Here is a 19,717-nt window from a genome sequence, read left to right on the forward strand (position 1 = left end):
GAACCAGCAACCTTTCGGTTACTGGCCCAACCTCTAGGCTACCTGCCGCACAGGAAGTGATCTGAATATAAGGGTGCTCTCTAGTGGCTAGATGTTCTTTACCATTCGGCCATCAGATTTGCCACCAATGCTCCTTATAGGACACCTCACTGCACTCTATACTCCTCTGTAAACTGGTCATCTCTGTATACCCGTCGCAAGACCCACTGGTTGATGCTTCTTTATAAAACCCTCTTAGGCCTCACTTCCCCCCTATCTGAGATACCTACTGCAGCCCTCATCCTCCACATACAACACCTGTTCACTCCCCCCTATCTGAGATATCTACTGCAGCCCTCATCCTCCACATACAACACCCGTTCTGTCAGCCACATTCTGTTAAAGGTCCCCAAAGCACACACATCCCTGGGTCGCTCCTCTGTTCAGTTCACTGCAGCTAGCGACTGGAACGAGCTGCAACAAACACTCAAACTGGACAGTTTTATCTCCATCTCTTCATTCAAAGACTCAACCATGGACACTCTTACTGACAGCTGTGGCTGCTTCTCGTGATGTATCGTTGTCTCTACCTTCTTGCCCTGTGTGCTGTTGTCTCTACCTTCTTGCCCTCTGTGCTGTTGTCTCTACCTTCTTGCCCTGTGTGCTGTTGTCTCTACCTTCTTGCCCTGTGTGCTGTTGTCTCTACCTTCTTGCCCTGTGTGCTGCTGTCTCTACCTTCTTGCCCTGTGTGCTGTTGTCTCTACCTTCTTGCCCTGTGTGCTGCTGTCTCTACCTTCTTGCCCTGTGTGCTGTTGTCTCTACCTTCTTGCCCTGTGTGCTGTTGTCTCTACCTTCTTGCCCTGTGTGCTGTTGTCTCTACCTTCTTGCCCTGTGTGCTGTTGTCTCTACCTTCTTGCCCTGTGTGCTGTTGTCTCTACCTTCTTGCCCTGTGTGCTGTCTCTACCTTCTTGCCCTGTGTGCTGTTGTCTCTACCTTCTTGCCTTGTGTGCTGTTGTCTGTGCCCAAGAATGTTTGTACCATGTTGTCGTCATGTGGTGTTGCTGCCATGCTATGTTGTCATCTTCAGTCTCTTTATGTAGCATTGTCTCTCTTGTCATGATGTATGTTTTGTCCCATATTCTTATTTAATTTATTTTTAATCTTAATCTTTTAATCTTAATTTGTACTAAACTGACTTACCTAGTTAAATAAATTGAGAATATGAGTTTTTTTATTTATTCTACAAATAGTTTCTAATTATCAGTTTATTGAGATGTCATTAAAAATAGATGCTATTTTGAATTGTTTAATTGGAATTTCAGTTTATGTCGTGAATTGAATGCCTTCAATTCAAATTGACCCCAACCCTGACAAATACAGTACCAGTCAAAAGTTTGGACACCTCATTCAAGGGTTTTTCTTTATTTTTTATTCTACATTGTAGAATAATAATGAAGACATCAAAACTATGAAATAACACATATGGAATCATGTAGTAACCAAAAAAGTGTTAAACCAATCTAAACATATTTTATATTTGAGATTCTTCAAAATAGCCACCCTTTATCTTGATGACAGCTTTGCACTCTCTTGGCATTTTCTCAACCAGCTTCATGAGGAAGTCACCTGGAATGCATTTCAGTGTTCCTTGTTAAAAGTTAAATTGTGGAATTGTGACCAGGTAGGGGTGGTATACAGAAGATAACCCTATTTGGTAAAATACCAAGTCCATATTATGGCAAGAACAGCTGAAATAAGCAAAGAGAAATGACAGTCCATCAATATTTGAAGACATGAAGGTCAGTCAATCTGAAAATTTGCAGTGCAGTTGCAAAAACCATCAATCGCTATGATGAAACTGGCTCTCATGAGGACCGCCACAGGAAAGGTAGACCCAGAGTTACCTCTACTGCAGAGGATAAGTTCATTAGAGTTATCAGCCTCAGAAATTGCAGCCCAAAAGTAACAGACACATCAGCTGTTCAGAGACTGTGAATCAGACCTTCATGGTTGACTTTCTGTAAAGAAACCACTACTAAAGGACACCAATAATAAGAAGAGACTTGCTTGGACCAAGAAACATGAGCAATGGACATTAGACTGGTGGAAATCTGTCCTTTAGTCTGATGAGTCCAAATTTGAGATTTTTGGTTCTACCGCCGTGTGTTTGTGAGACGCAGAGTAGGTGAACGGATGATCTCCGCATGTGTGGTTCCCACCGTGAAGCATGGAGGAGGAGGTCTGGGGGTGCTTTACTGGTGACACTGTGATTTATTTAGAATTCAAGGCACACTTAATCAAACTGTTCTATAAACTACTCATGTTACAAAACAATACGTTACTATGGTAACTGAAACATGTTTCATAGCCTGTTCTCATTTGAACTACTATGGTAACTGAAACATGTTTCATAGCCTGTTCTCATTTGAATTACTATGGTAACTGAAACATGTTTCATAGCCTGTTCTCATTTTAATTACTATGGTAACTGAAACATGTTTTATAGCCTGTTCTCATTTGAATTACTATGGTAACTGAAACATGTTTTATAGCCTGTTCTCATTTGAATTACTATGGTAACTGAAACATGTTTTATAGCCTGTTCTCATTTGAATTACTATGGTAACTGAAACATGTTTCATAGCCTGTTCTCATTTGAATTACTATGGTAACTGAAACATGTTTCATAGCCTGTTCTCATTTGAATTACTATGGTAACTGAAACATGTTTCATAGCCTGTTCTCATTTGAACTACTATGGTAATTTAAACAACATGGACTTTCTCCATCAAGACACTTTCTGCTTTCGACTCAAATCAATGAAAATCTCATTTCCAGGGTGAATATATGTTTATTCATGTACACACAGTGCCTTGACCTTTTCCACATTGTAAAATGTATTAAATAGATTGTTTCCCCTCACTAGCCTACACACAGAACCCCATAACGTTAAAGTGGAATGTTTGACATTCCTTCCAATTAAAAATGAAAAGCTGAAATGTCTTGAGTCAATAAGTATTCAACCCCTTTGTTATGGCAAGACTACATAAAGTTCAGGAGTAAACATGTGCTTAACAAGTCGCAGAAGTTGCAGGAACTCTGAATGACTACCTCCTCTCTGTACCCCACACATACAATTATCTATAAGATCCCTCAGTCGAGCAGTGAATTTCAAACACAGATTCAACCACAAAGACCAGGGAGGTTTTCCAATGCCTCACAAAGAAGGGCACCTATTGGTAGATGGGTCAAAATAAAAATCAGACATTGAATATCCCTTTGAGCATGAGGAAGTTATTAATTACACTGGATGGTGTATCAATACACTCAGTCACTACAGAAATACAGGCGTCCTTCCTAACTCAGTTGCCGGAGAGGAAGAAAACCACTCAGGTATTTAACCATGAGGCCAATGGTGACTTTAAAACAGTTACAGAGTTTAATGGCTGTGATCAGAGAAAACTGAGGAGGGATCAACAACATTGTAGTGCCTCCACAATACTAACCTAAATGACAGAGGGAAAATTAAGCATGTACAGCATCAACATATTCCAAAACATGCATCCTGTTTGCAACAAGGCACTAAAGTAATACTGCAAAATAAATGTGGCAAAACAATTCACTTTTATCCTGAATACAAAGAGTTGTTGGATTTGCCCCAAACATATCACTGAGTACCACTCTTTATATTTTCAAGCATGGTGGTGGCTGCATCATGTTATGGGTATGCTTGTAATCATTAAGGGCATGAGTTTTTCTTTAAAAAAAAATTGAATTAAGCACAGGCAAAATTTTATTGTAAAACCTGGTTGTCTGCATTCCACCAGACACAGGGAGATTAATTCACCTTCCAGCAGGACAATAATAAAATGTTTAAAAAAGGCCAAATCTACTCCGGAGTTGCTTACCAAGATGACAAGTAGATGGTTCCTGAGTGGCCGATTTCCAGTTTGACTTAAATCTACGGCAGACCTGGAAATGGTTGTCTAGCAATGGGCAAATGTTGCACAATCCAAGTATGGGACTCAGCTGTAATCTCCGCCAAAGGAGCTTCTACAAAGTATTGACTCAGGGGTGTGAATACCTATGTAAATGAGATATTTCTGGGTTTAAATTTTTATACATTTGTAAAAATGTCTAAAAACATGTTTTCACTTATGGGGTATTAGATAGATGATACTTTCTGAACGCTCTATACCAGTCAAGGGGTCTGAATACTTTCTGAACGCTCTGTACCAGTCAAGGGGTCTGAATACTTTCTGAAGGCTCTGTACCAGTCAAGGGGTCTGAATACTTTCTGAACGCTCTGTACCAGTCAAGGGGTCTGAATACTTTCTGAATGCTCTGTACCAGTCAAGGGGTCTGAATACTTTCTGAACGCTCTGTACCAGTCAAGGGGTGTGAATACTTTCTGAAGGCTCTGTACCAGTCAAGGGGTCTGAATACTTTCTGAAGGCTCTGTACCAGTCAAGGGGTGTGAATACTTTCTGAACGCTCTGTACCAGTCAAGGGGTCTGAATACTTTCTGAAGGCTCTGTACCAGTCAAGGGGTCTGAATACTTTCTGAACGCTCTGTACCAGTCAAGGGGTCTGAATACTTTCTGAATGCTCTGTACCAGTCAAGGGGTCTGAATACTTTCTGAACGCTCTGTACCAGTCAAGGGGTGTGAATACTTTCTGAAGGCTCTGTACCAGTCAAGGGGTCTGAATACTTTCTGAAGGCTCTGTACCAGTCAAGGGGTCTGAATACTTTCTGAACGCTCTGTACCAGTCAAGGGGTCTGAATACTTTCTGAACGCTCTGTACCAGTCAAGGGGTATGAATACTTTCTGAACGCTCTGTACCAGTCAAGGGGTGTGAATACTTTCTGAACGCTCTGTACCAGTCAAGGGGTGTGAATACTTTCTGAAGGCTCTGTACCAGTCAAGGGGTCTGAATACTTTCTGAACGCTCTGTACCAGTCAAGGGGTGTGAATACTTTCTGAAGGCTCTGTACCAGTCAAGGGGTCTGAATACTTTCTGAAGGCTCTGTACCAGTCAAGGGGTGTGAATACTTTCTGAACGCTCTGTACCAGTCAAGGGGTCTGAATACTTTCTGAAGGCTCTGTACCAGTCAAGGGGTCTGAATACTTTCTGAACGCTCTGTACCAGTCAAGGGGTCTGAATACTTTCTGAACGCTCTGTACCAGTCAAGGGGTCTGAATACTTTCTGAACGCTCTGTACCAGTCAAGGGGTCTGAATACTTTCTGAACGCTCTGTACCAGTCAAGGGGTCTGAATACTTTCTGAATGCTCTGTACCAGTCAAGGGGTCTGAATACTTTCTGAATGCTCTGTACCAGTCAAGGGGTCTGAATACTTTCTGAAGGCTCTGTACCAGTCAAGGGGTCTGAATACTTTCTGAATGCTCTGTACCAGTCAAGGGGTCTGAATACTTTCTGAAGGCTCTGTATAAGACATAACACAGGTGTGCCAACTAAAATGTATATCCCAGACCAGCTTGAAGAATAGGATAAAGACACATGAATGTAAGTCAGCTATTGTATGAATGACTGGTTGCATAAAATACATTTTAAATGGCTAGGAGACAGATAAGGAGACTCTTGCTGTAATCAAAGGGGAAGGCACCACTGAAGGCCCCAGTATTCAGTCAGGCAGCTTGAAGCAGATGTGTCACCATCCAGGCCCTTGTCGCAGCATGCAGTGGTCTGACAGGGAGATGACAATAGATACATGATGTCCCTCTCATCACCAAAGCCATGTTAGCGTTTACTGCACATGTTGCTGAACAACAATTGTTATTATCATTGATATTTACGGGCAAATCACATTCAATATATATGGTCCTGTGGTGATGTGGCATCCATGCTGTGTCCCTGGGATCTTACCCCATCTCCACCTGAAATGACAAAACTTGAACAACAACAAGCTAAGTCTGTCAGTAATTTGGCTAACTAGCCCAATTAAAACACTGCACAATCTTACTCAGACAAATTATACCAAAAACAATGCAGCCTATTTGCCAACTTTTTCAATCAATAAACAGGCAGTGGAACGAAGTAGTTTGACAAAAAGTGCAAATATATACTTTTCATTTTTTAGAAACCTAACATTATTAGCTACAGTGATGGTGGGAGTCCCCCAGCAGTTTAAATGTTTCTAGCCTTAGTTAGCTACATGTTGTTGACAACTAGCGAATGGCATTTAAAATCAACTTGATCAATCAGATGGTTAACTAGTATATCCATGTGTTTCCCCCTCGCATCTAAAGCTGCCAGATGATAGTAAGGATGCAGGTCAGATGCCAGCTCTCTAAAGTGGGTGGGTATAATTTGTGGAAAGTTTCAACAGGAATCTGTTCCAAAAACCTCGTAAAGTACAAGGTTGCCAACAAAGTAACATGATCAAACCACCTCGATCACCAGCTGCCGAATAGGCTTCAACTCACCATGGAACTTATTCTTAATGTTTTATCGATAGGATACCAGAGTAGGGACAGTCATTTATGGGAATAAACACGTAAATAGTCCACTCCCTACCCGGTATTTTATTCTGCCGCTATACAACTTTGTTTGCGTCGTTTGTTGGCAACCTTGTTATTTACGAGATTTTTGGAACAGATTCCTGTTGAAACTTTCCACAATTTATACCCACCCCGCTAAACTGTCGCGTTTATATTTCACATGATAAACTAAGTACTGTCATGCCTTTTCACAACAACAACAAATATGTATAAATACAAAAATAACGACCTTCAAGTAGATCGTTTTATTCTAATACTTCAGGCCAAAAACGTTACTTTGTAGAAATTACTTAATTACTTAATCTTCAAAGCTACTTCCTGAGATTGTATTATTGGGCCAATCCAGCCAATGGTTGCAGCAACAGGCAGCAGTGGTTTGGACTGATTGGTCAGGACTAAAAGGTAATGCCCCCAATGCGCAAACCATTTTATTTTGCCTGCAAATCTCTTTCTACAAATGTACAAAACTTGTGAATCTTTGTTTATGAATCTTTTGTATTGTGACAACAGTGACGGAACTCCCAGCGCTGATTAACAATATGCAGGTGTGTTTTGATTCACAGCAGAATAGTGATAGTCGTAAATGGACCTGTAATAACTCAGAAAATAAATTATGCTTAAAAATCCTATTGAATGCATTCAAATGTCAAGTTACAAGTTTGTGACGGTTGTAAAAATGATCACAAAACATGAAACAAGGTTGCAAAATTAAATGACACATTTGGGGCTCATACTTGCACCCACAAATCTCAGTGGGAAACCACACAATTGAAATTACACACTCATAAGGTTCTGGGTCCATGTGTTTATGGATAATTCCTATTTCCTTTCATCTGACCGCACATCATCATTATTATCCCAAACTGCTGCAGGATTATTTTCCTCCTGCAACAAAAGGAGTCAAATTAAGATCCAACATCTGTGAATGGCCATGGCCACGAGTCCCAGCCCGAGCCCCGACCCCAGCCCCGACCCCAGCCCCGACCCCAGCCCCAGCCCCGACCCCGACCCCATGCCTGACCCCAACCCCGACCCCAGTCCCGACCCCAACACCGACCCCAGACCCGACTCCGACCCCAACACCGACCCCGACCTAAGACCATGGCTAAGTCAGGGGGAGTTGTACCATTATGTTCATGATCACTGTTGTTACATAGTAGCTGTTTTAGATTGATAACATAGTGGCTGTTTTAGATTGTTACATAGTGGCTGTTTTAGATTGATAACATAGTAGCTGTTTTAGATTGATAACATAGTGGCTGTTTTAGATTGATAACATAGTAGCTGTTTTAGATTGATAACATAGTGGCTGTTTTAGATTGATAACATAGTAGCTGTTTTAGATTGATAACATAGTGGCTGTTTTAGATTGTTACATAGTGGCTGTTTTAGATTGTTACATAGTGGCTGTTTTAGATTGATAACATAGTGGCTGTTTTAGATTGATATTTTAGATTGATAACATAGTGGCTGTTTTAGATTGATAACATAGTGGCTGTTTTAGATTGATATTTTAGATTGATAACATAGTGGCTGTTTTAGATTGATAACATAGTGGCTGTTTTAGATTGATGTTTTAGATTGATAACATAGTAGCTGTTTTAGATTGATATTTTAGATTGATAACATAGTGGCTGTTTTAGATTGATAACATAGTGGCTGTTTTAGATTGATAACATAGTGGCTGTTTTAGATTGATAACATAGTAGCTGTTTTAGATTGATAACATAGTGGCTGTTTTAGATTGTTACATAGTGGCTGTTTTAGATTGATAACATAGTAGCTGTTTTAGATTGATAACATAGTGGCTGTTTTAGATTGATAACATAGTAGCTGTTTTAGATTGATAACATAGTGGCTGTTTTAGATTGATAACATAGTAGCTGTTTTAGATTGATAACATAGTGGCTGTTTTAGATTGTTACATAGTGGCTGTTTTAGATTGTTACATAGTGGCTGTTTTAGATTGATAACATAGTGGCTGTTTTAGATTGATATTTTAGATTGATAACATAGTGGCTGTTTTAGATTGATAACATAGTGGCTGTTTTAGATTGATATTTTAGATTGATAACATAGTGGCTGTTTTAGATTGATAACATAGTGGCTGTTTTAGATTGATGTTTTAGATTGATAACATAGTAGCTGTTTTAGATTGATATTTTAGATTGATAACATAGTGGCTGTTTTAGATTGATAACATAGTGGCTGTTTTAGATTGATAACATAGTGGCTGTTTTAGATTGATAACATAGTGGCTGTTTTAGATTGATAACATAGTGGCTGTTTTAGATTGATAACATAGTGGCTGTTTTAGATTGATAACATAGTGGCTGTTTTAGATTGATAACATAGTGGCTGTTTTAGATTGATAACATAGTGGCTGTTTTAGATTGATAACATAGTGGCTGTTTTAGATTGATAACATAGTGGCTGTTTTAGATTGATAACATAGTGGCTGTTTTAGATTGATAACACAGTGGCTGTTTTAGATTGATATTTTAGATTGATAACATAGTGGCTGTTTTAGATTGATGTTTTAGATTGATAACATAGTGGCTGTTTTAGATTGATATTTTAGATTGATAACATAGTGGCTGTTTTAGATTGATATTTTAGATTGATAACATAGTGGCTGTTTTAGATTGATATTTTAGATTGATAACATAGTGGCTGTTTTAGATTGATAACATAGTGGCTGTTTTAGATTGTTACATAGTAGCTGTTTTAGATTGATATTTTAGATTGTTAACATAGTGGCTGTTTTAGATTGATGTTTTAGATTGATAACATAGTGGCTGTTTTAGATTGATGTTTTAGATTGATAACATAGTGGCTGTTTTAGATTGTTACATAGTAGCTGTTTTAGATTGATAACATAGTGGCTGTTTTAGATTGATATTTTAGATTGATAACATAGTGGCTGTTTTAGATTGATATTTTAGATTGATAACATAGTGGCTGTTTTAGATTGATAACATAGTGGCTGTTTTAGATTGATGTTTTAGATTGATAACATAGTGGCTGTTTTAGATTGATATTTTAGATTGATAACACAGTGGCTGTTTTAGATTGATATTTTAGATTGATAACATAGTGGCTGTTTTAGATTGATGTTTTAGATTGATAACATAGTGGCTGTTTTAGATTGATATTTTAGATTGATAACATAGTGGCTGTTTTAGATTGATATTTTAGATTGATAACATAGTGGCTGTTTTAGATTGATATTTTAGATTGATAACATAGTGGCTGTTTTAGATTGATAACATAGTGGCTGTTTTAGATTGTTACATAGTAGCTGTTTTAGATTGATATTTTAGATTGTTAACATAGTGGCTGTTTTAGATTGATGTTTTAGATTGATAACATAGTGGCTGTTTTAGATTGATAACATAGTGGCTGTTTTAGATTGTTACATAGTAGCTGTTTTAGATTGATATTTTAGATTGTTAACATAGTGGCTGTTTTAGATTGATGTTTTAGATTGATAACATAGTGGCTGTTTTAGATTGATGTTTTAGATTGATAACATAGTGGCTGTTTTAGATTGATAACATAGTGGCTGTTTTAGATTGATAACATAGTGGCTGTTTTAGATTGATATTTTAGATTGATAACATAGTGGCTGTTTTAGATTGATGTTTTAGATTGATAACATAGTGGCTGTTTTAGATTGATAACATAGTGGCTGTTTTAGATTGATAACATAGTGGCTGTTTTAGATTGATAACATAGTGGCTGTTTTAGATTGATAACATAGTGGCTGTTTTAGATTGATAACATAGTGGCTGTTTTAGATTGTTACATAGTAGCTGTTTTAGATTGATATTTTAGATTGTTAACATAGTGGCTGTTTTAGATTGATGTTTTAGATTGATAACATAGTGGCTGTTTTAGATTGATGTTTTAGATTGATAACATAGTGGCTGTTTTAGATTGATAACATAGTGGCTGTTTTAGATTGATAACATAGTGGCTGTTTTAGATTGATATTTTAGATTGATAACATAGTGGCTGTTTTAGATTGATGTTTTAGATTGATAACATAGTGGCTGTTTTAGATTGATAACATAGTGGCTGTTTTAGATTGATGTTTTAGATTGATAACATAGTGGCTGTTTTAGATTGATAACATAGTGGCTGTTTTAGATTGATAACATAGTGGCTGTTTTAGATTGATAACATAGTGGCTGTTTTAGATTGATAACATAGTGGCTGTTTTAGATTGATAACATAGTGGCTGTTTTAGATTGATAACATAGTGGCTGTTTTAGATTGATAACATAGTGGCTGTTTTAGATTGATAACATAGTGGCTGTTTTAGATTGATAACATAGTGGCTGTTTTAGATTGATATTTTAGATTGATAACACAGTGGCTGTTTTAGATTGATATTTTAGATTGATAACATAGTGGCTGTTTTAGATTGATATTTTAGATTGATAACATAGTGGCTGTTTTAGATTGATATTTTAGATTGATAACATAGTGGCTGTTTTAGATTGATATTTTAGATTGATAACATAGTGGCTGTTTTAGATTGATAACATAGTGGCTGTTTTAGATTGATGTTTTAGATTGATAACATAGTGGCTGTTTTAGATTGATATTTTAGATTGATAACACAGTGGCTGTTTTAGATTGATGTTTTAGATTGATAACATAGTGGCTGTTTTAGATTGATATTTTAGATTGATAACATAGTGGCTGTTTTAGATTGATATTTTAGATTGATAACATAGTGGCTGTTTTAGATTGATATTTTAGATTGATAACATAGTGGCTGTTTTAGATTGATATTTTAGATTGATAACATAGTGGCTGTTTTAGATTGATGTTTTAGATTGATAACATAGTGGCTGTTTTAGATTGATGTTTTAGATTGATAACATAGTGGCTGTTTTAGATTGATGTTTTAGATTGATAACATAGTGGCTGTTTTAGATTGATGTTTTAGATTGATAACATAGTGGCTGTTTTAGATTGATGTTTTAGATTGATAACACTAGAAGGTATCATGAGGACTGATAAACACTAGAAGGCATCATGAGGACTGATAAACACTAGAAGGCATCATGAGGACTGATAAACACTAGAAGGTATCATGAGGACTGATAAACACTAGAAGGCATCATGAGGACTGATAAACACTAGAAGGCATCATGAGGACTGATAAACACTAGAAGGTATCATGAGGATTGATAAACACTAGAAGGTATCATGAGGACTGATAAACACTAGAAGGCATCATGAGGACTGATAAACACTAGAAGGTATCATGAGGACTGATAAACACTAGAAGGCATCACGAGGACTGATAAACACTAGAAGGTATCATGAGGACTGATAAACACTAGAAGGTATCATGAGGACCGATAAACACTAGAAGGTATCATGAGGACTGATAAACACTAGAAGGTACCATGAGGACCGATAAACACTAGAAAGCATCATGAGGACTGAAGGTATCATGAGGACTGATAAACACTAGAAGGCATCATGAGGACTGATAAACACTAGAAGGTATCATGAGGACTGATAAACACTAGAAGGTATCATGAGGACTGATAAACACTAGAAGGTACCATGAGGACTGATAAACACTAGAAGGTATCATGAGAACTGATAAACACTAGAAGGTATCATGAGGACTGATAAACACTAGAAGGTATCATGAGGACTGATAAACACTAGAAGGTATCATGAGGACTGATAAACACTAGAAGGTATCATGAGGACTGATAAACACTAGAAGGTATCATGAGGACTGATAAACACTAGAAGGTATCATGAGGACTGATAAACACTAGAAGGTATCATGAGGACTGATAAACACTAGAAGGTATCATGAGGACTGATAAACACTAGAAGGCATCATGAGGACTGATAAACACTAGAAGGTATCATGAGGACTGATAAACACTAGAAGGTATCATGAGGACTGATAAACACTAGAAAGCATCATGAGGACTGATAACCTATAGCAAGTATCACAAGGACTGATAACCTATAGCAGGTATCACGAGGACTGATAACCTATAGCAGGCATCATGAGGACTGATAACCTATAGCAGATATCATGAGGACTGAAAACCTATAGCAGGTATCATGAGGACTGATAAACACTAGAAGGCATCATGAGGACTGATAAACACTAGAAGGTATCATGAGGATTGATAAACACTAGAAGGTATCATGAGGACCGATAAACACTAGAAGGCATCATGAGGACTGATAACCACTAGAAGGTATCATGAGGACTGATAAACACGAGAAGGTATCATGAGGACCGATAAACACGAGAAGGTATCATGAGGACCGATAAACACTAGAAGGCATCATGAGGACTGATAACCTATAGCAAGTATCACGAGGACTGATAACCTATAGCAGGTATCACGAGGACTGATAACCTATAGCAGGTATCACAAGGACTGATAACCCATAGCAGGCATCATGAGGGCTGATAACCTACATCAGGTATCATGAGGACTGGTAAACACTAGAAGGTTATCATGAGGACTGATAACCTATAGCAAGTATCACGAGGACTGATAACCTATAGCAGGCATCACGTTGACTGATAACCTATAGCAGGCATCATGAGGACTGATAACCTATAGCAGGCATCATGAGGACTGATAACATATAGCATGTATCATGAGGACTGATAATGTATAGCAGGTATCATGAGGACTGATAACCTATAGCAGGTATCATGAGGACTGATAACCTATAGCAGGTATCATGAGGACTGATAACCTATAGCAGGTATCATGAGGACTGATAACCTATAGCAGGCATCATGAGGACTGATAACCTATAGCAGGCATCATGAGGACTGAAAACCTATAGCAGGCATCATGAGGACTGATAACCTATAGCAGGTATCATGAGGACTGATAACCTATAGCAGGCATCATGAGGACTGAAAACCTATAGCAGGCATCATGAGGACTGATAACCTATAGCAGGTATCATGAGGACTGAAAACCTATAGCAGGCATCATGAGGACTGATAACCTATTGCAGGCATCATGAGGACTGAAAACCTATAGCAGAACTTTTGAAGAAAACATTAATATTTATATTTATTCTCAACTGTTTATTCTACACAAACTGAGTACGTAGGGTGAAGTTGTTCATAGTCCTTCTATAATGATGATGGTGTTTAACTGTGGATACAGTCCTTCTATAATGATGATGGTGTTTAACTGTGGATTCATAGTCCTTCTATAATGATGATGGTGTTTAACTGTGGATACAGTCCTTCTATAATGATGATGGTGTTTAACTGTGGATACAGTCCTTCTATAATGATGATGGTGTTTAACTGTGGATACAGTCCTTCTATAATGATGACGGTGTTTACCTGTGGATACATAGTCCTTCTATAATGATGATGGTGTTTAACTGTGGATACAGTCCTTCTATAATGATGATGGTGTTTAACTGTGGATTCATAGTCCTTCTATAATGATGATGGCGTTTAACTAACTGTGGATACATAGTCCTTCTATAATGATGATGGTGTTTAACTAACTGTGGATTCATAGTCCTTCTATAATGATGATGGTGTTTAACTGTGGATACATAGTCCTTCTATAATGATGACGGTGTTTACCTGTGGATACATAGTCCTTCTATAATGATGATGGCGTTTAACTAACTGTGGATACATAGTCCTTCTATAATGATGATGGTGTTTAACTAACTGTGGATTCATAGTCCTTCTATAATGATGATGGTGTTTAACTAACTGTGGATTCATAGTCCTTCTATAATGATGATGGTATGTAACTAACTGTGGATACATAGTCCTTCTATAATGATGACGGTGTTTACCTGTGGATACATAGTCCTTCTATAATGATGATGCTGTATAACTAACTGTGGATAAAGCTGGGGACTGTTGTGGAATATGGTAACTGAATTATTATGGCTAGAATGAATGATTATTATTAGATAATCTACAGCTAGGAACTGTACTGACTACTAGGTATTCACCAGAGTGAGGCCCTTCTCTCTCACACCGACACACGTTCTCCTGCTCTTCTCTCTCTCTGCATCTCCTTGGATCCACACCGACACTCATTTTCTGTCCTCTCCTCCTGTCTCTCCATCCCACTCTCCACTCCTCCTTAGTGACCTGTCTCCCTCCGAGACCAAAACGCTATTTCCCTTTCTGGCTCACCTCCCTTACTTCTTTACATAATCTGACAATCTCACTCTCTCTCCCTATCTCTCTCTCTCTCTCCCTATCTCTCTCTCTCTCTCTCTCTCTCTCCCTATCTCTCTCTCTCTCTCTCTCTCTCTCTCCACATATCTCTCTCTCTCTCTCTCTCTCTCTCTCTCTCTATCTCTCTCTCTCTCTCTCTCTCTCTCTCCACATATCTCTCTCTCTCTCTCTCCCTATCTCTCTCTCTCTCTCTACGGAGTGACGTCGGTGTTAAGAAGAAGATGGCGGCGCCAGGAAAGGCGGAAGGTGGTAAGTCTTGGTCCTCTCCATTCTGTTCTGGTTGTTTTGGGTGCGCTGTCAACGGGCCGGCAGCAGGGCTGTCGCCGGTGACCAGACTCCGGCGTTCGGAGAGGCTATGTGTGTCTGGTGGATGTCTCCTCTTAGAGAGTATTTGGATCTGACAACGCTAGATAGCGACAGATCGCTATTTCAACAATAAAATACACACCATTAAATGCCACTATGCGAATAAGCATCCCATATTATGATGATGTGTTGTCTAGCTGTTGTTGTCTATTGTATCTGTGATTTAGTGTTGTTATTTGGTGCTGAGATAGTTGGTTAGGCACCGTCGGTAGCGCTGGATATGCTTTCTGAGCTCCGGGCGAAGGGAAGGAAGCTGAGTGGTGTTAGCCGGTGGAGGGGAATCCAGGGCAGGGCAGGGACAGCAGGCGAGCCGCAGGACTGGGCCTAGCCACCGGAGGATACCTGACAGCTGGGTGTGTCGGTGTACCGGTTGTCGGTAAACATGATTAACATGACACACACACACACCATGTTGTGTTGTCACTTGTCAGAGAGAGTTGACAGCCGTGGTGGTGTCGTCCAGGCGTGGTTTACAGGGGCAATCCATAGTTGCTACATCAATTTTGGGATATATAAATGAACGATACGTACCCATTGAAGAATATAACCATTAAATGCCTCATAAGCTTAGGTCAACCCATCAGAACCCAAATATAAGTGTGTTATACTCCAATGGTTGTAAAGAAAGTCATGTAAACAAACACTAGATAGCCTCCAAACAATGGTTCAAACTGTAACTTTGATATCAGGGATGGTCAGTCCTTGAATCCATAGCTCTGTCGATTAGAGAGTGGTCCCATTTCTCCAGCCCCAACACTCAGCGTTTTACCAAAACGGGTAGGGAGGGCACTTTGTTTTTGTTTCAACTGCTGATTGCTGCTTGTGATGTCAGCGGGACTTTTGGACCATTTTAGTTTTATTGCTAAGAATCTCTTAGTTTATATTAAACATCCACATTTATAACTGCTGTAATTCAGCTGAATTACTGTCTTTGAGGATTGCCAGCTGATGGGTTCACTTGATATTCCTGTTTGTGTTTACTGAGAGTCTCTTCTGTGTGTCTCTTTCTCTCTCTCTGTGTGTGTATGTGTACTCTTCATTAACTAATTGATAAAGGGGATACTGTTACACGCTGTGGGCCGATCCCTGCTCTGCTCTGCTTGTCAAATCAAATCAAATTTTATTTTCACATGCGCCGAATACAACAGGTGTAGGTAGACCTTACAGTGAACTGCTTACTTACAAGCCCTTAACCAACAATGCAGTGTTAAGAAAATACCTAAAAATAAGTAAGATATAACAATAATAAATGACTAAAGAGCAGCAGTAAATAACAATAGCAGGGCTTTATGCAGGGTATTACGGTACAGAGTCAATGTGGAGGCTATATACAGGGGGTACCGGTACAGAGTCAATGTGGAGGCTATATACAGGGGGTACCGGTACAGAGTCAATGTGGAGGCTATATACAGGGTATTACGGTACAGAGTCAATGTGGAGGCTATATACAGGGGGTACCGGTACAGAGTCAATGTGGAGGCTATATACAGGGGGTACCGGTACAGAGTCAATGTGGAGGCTATATACAGGGTATTACGGTACAGAGTCAATGTGGAGGCTATATACAGGGTATTACGGTACAGCGTCAATGTGGAGGCTATATACAGGGTATTACGGTACAGAGTCAATGTGGAGGCTATATACAGGGTATTACGGTACAGAGACAATGTGGAGGCTATATACAGGGTGTTACTGTACAGAGTCAATGTGGAGGCTATATACAGGGTGTTACGGTACAGAGTCAATGTGGAGGTCATATACAGGGTGTTACGGTACAGAGTCAATCTGGAGGCTATATACAGGGTATTACGGTACAGAGTCAATGTAGAGACTATATACAGGGTGTTACGGTACAGAGTCAATGTGGAGGCTATATACAGGGTGTTACTGTACAGAGTCAATGTGGAGGTTATATACAGGGTGTTACGGTACAGAGTCAATGTGGAGGCTATATACAGGGTATTACGGTACAGAGTCAATGTGGAGGTTATATACAGGGTGTTACTGTACAGAGTCAATGTGGAGGCTATATACAGGGTGTTACTGTACAGAGTCAATGTGGAGGCTATATACAGGGTGTTACTGTACAGAGTCACGGTGGAGGCTATATACAGGGTGTTACTGTACAGAGTCAATGTGGAGGCTATATACAGGGTGTTACTGTACAGAGTCAATGTGGAGGCTATATACAGGGTGTTACTGTACAGAGTCAATGTGGAGGTTATATACAGGGTGTTACTGTACAGAGTCAATGTGGAGGCTATATACAGGGTATTACGGTACAGAGACAATGTGGAGGCTATATACAGGGTGTTACTGTACAGAGTCAATGTGGAGGTTATATACAGGGTGTTACGGTACAGAGTCAATCTGGAGGCTATATACAGGGTATTACGGTACAGAGTCAATGTAGAGACTATATACAGGGTGTTACGGTACAGAGTCAATGTGGAGGCTATATACAGGGTGTTACGGTACAGAGTCAATGTGGAGGCTTTATGCAGGGTATTACGGTACAGAGTCAATGTGGAGGCTATATACAGGGTGTTACGGTACAGAGTCAATGTGGAGGCTATATACAGGGTATTACGGTACAGAGTCAATGTGGAGGCTATATACAGGGGGTACCGGTACAGAGTCAATGTGGAGGCTATATACAGGGGGTACCGGTACAGAGTCAATGTGGAGGCTATATACAGGGGGCACCGGTACAGAGTCAATGTGGAGGCTATATACAGGGGGTACCGGTACAGAGTCAGTGTGCGGGGGCATCGGAGTTGAGGTAATTCGTAATTGAGGTAATATCTACATGGAGGTAGAGATTAAAGTGACTATGCATAGATAATAACAGAGAGTAGCAGCAGTGTTCTGGGTGTGGTATGGGGGCAATGCAAATAATCTGGGTAGCCATTTGATTAGATGTCCAGGAGTCTTATGGCTTGTGGGTAGAAGCTGTTTAGAAGCTTCTTGGACCTAGACTTGGTGCTCCAGTACCGCTTGTCGTGCGGTAGCAGAGAGAACAGTCTATTACTAGGGTGTCTGGAGTCTTTGACAATTTTTAGGGCCTTCCTCTGACACCGCCTGGTATAACAGTCCTGGATGGCAGGAAGCTTGGCCCCGGTGATGTACTGGGCCGTACGCACTGCCCTCAGTAGTGCCTTGCCCAGCAGTTGCCATACCAGGCAGTGATGCAACCCGTTAGGATGCTCTCGATGGTGCAGCTGTAAAATCTTTTGAGGATCTGAGGACTCATGCCAAATCTTTTCAGTCTCCTGAGGGGGAATAGGTTTTGTTGTGCCCTCTTCACAACTGTCTTGGTGTGCTTGGACCATGTTAGTTTGTTGGTGATGTGGACACCAAGGAGGTCTCCACCATAAAATTGTGTTTATTTATTTACTAAATACCTAACTAATCACACAGAATTACACATACACATAATTAAATCATAACTTGATTACAAATTACGTCATAAAGGAAAACATCCCTAGCGGGCAGAACAGATATGACAGCTTGTTACACAAAAGAAAAGGGCTGGGTTTGAGTGAAAGAGCGGGAAGACTGAGGAACAAAGGGCGAAGCTGTGCTATCGTAAATACAGTATCTTATACATTCTAAATTACCGCCCATTTGGAAAAGGAAAATGCAATAAATATTTACTCTGAGCTGCGCTTCAGTAGGTTGATGATAGATGGAAGGCCGTGTTGCCAAACCGAGTCCTTTGTCCTTTGAAGAATGTCTCTGGTGGTCAATTGAATACGTTGTAGTAACGTCGTTTTGTGGTAGACGGGATACTCTGTCGGTTCCTTCCTAGCCCTCGTTTGCATCTGCTGCTGCTAACTCAACGGCTAGGAGGTATCACTTCTGTAGTGAATTAGAGTTCAAAGTTCATACCATTCGCAAGCAAAGCTCACACTGATGTTGGCTTCGTTCTGTGGTTATTATCTGAACCATTCTGACATCGGACCGTCGTCCTACATCCTCGGAACAGGAGGTTATATTGTCGTCAAGACTTTATATAGGAAGGGAGAAAAGGGGTGTGTTTCATAATTTACAACCTATGTCTCTTCACGTGGGCGGGCCACTGAGTGAGCAGCCCTATCTTATGAACACCCACATCTCACATTTTAGAAGCTAAAATCACATCACAAATAATTTCATATTCAAACATTTAAATTGAACAACAATTCCATGTGAATCCGATAACTCTGATGTGTAGACTTTCCACTGTAGAGTTTATGTCATCTTATCATTGATGAGAATGTCTCAGATGACAACCGAACTGACATCATATTCATTAAGTACCACTGCATATGTTCAATTGTTCGGATTACCAGAATATAGTTAATTTCCCCCCACCTACTGCTTCTACCCCCAAGCCATAAGACTGCTGAACAGCTAATCAAATGCCCCCCCACACTGCTGCTACTCGCTGTTTAGTATCTATGCATAATCACTTTACCTCTACCTATATGTACAAATTACGTCGACTAACCTGTACCGCGCACAGTAGTTCATTTAGAAAATAAGTCTATTTCTTGAAGTCCTTGTGGGTTAAGTAAGCATTTCACTGTGAGGTCTACTACACCTGTTGTGTTCAGCATTTCACGG

General features: G+C 39.6%; 1 protein-coding gene across 2 annotated transcripts in view; it reads left to right on the forward strand.

Moving 5' to 3' along the window:
* Positions 1–14,834: 14,834 nt before the first annotated feature.
* Positions 14,835–19,717, forward strand: part of camta2 (calmodulin binding transcription activator 2) — a 131,079-nt gene continuing 126,196 nt past the window's right edge. For both annotated transcript variants that reach the window (XM_090214963.1, XM_090214961.1), the window contains exon 1: positions 14,835–14,992. The gene's annotated coding sequence lies outside the window, so the exon portion shown is untranslated. The remainder of the gene's footprint in view (positions 14,993–19,717) is intronic.

Source organism: Oncorhynchus mykiss, chromosome 21, assembly GCF_057628025.1.
Source record: "Oncorhynchus mykiss isolate SJ-2025 chromosome 21, ASM5762802v1, whole genome shotgun sequence".
In the NCBI taxonomy this organism is placed as follows: Eukaryota; Metazoa; Chordata; class Actinopteri; order Salmoniformes; family Salmonidae; genus Oncorhynchus; species Oncorhynchus mykiss.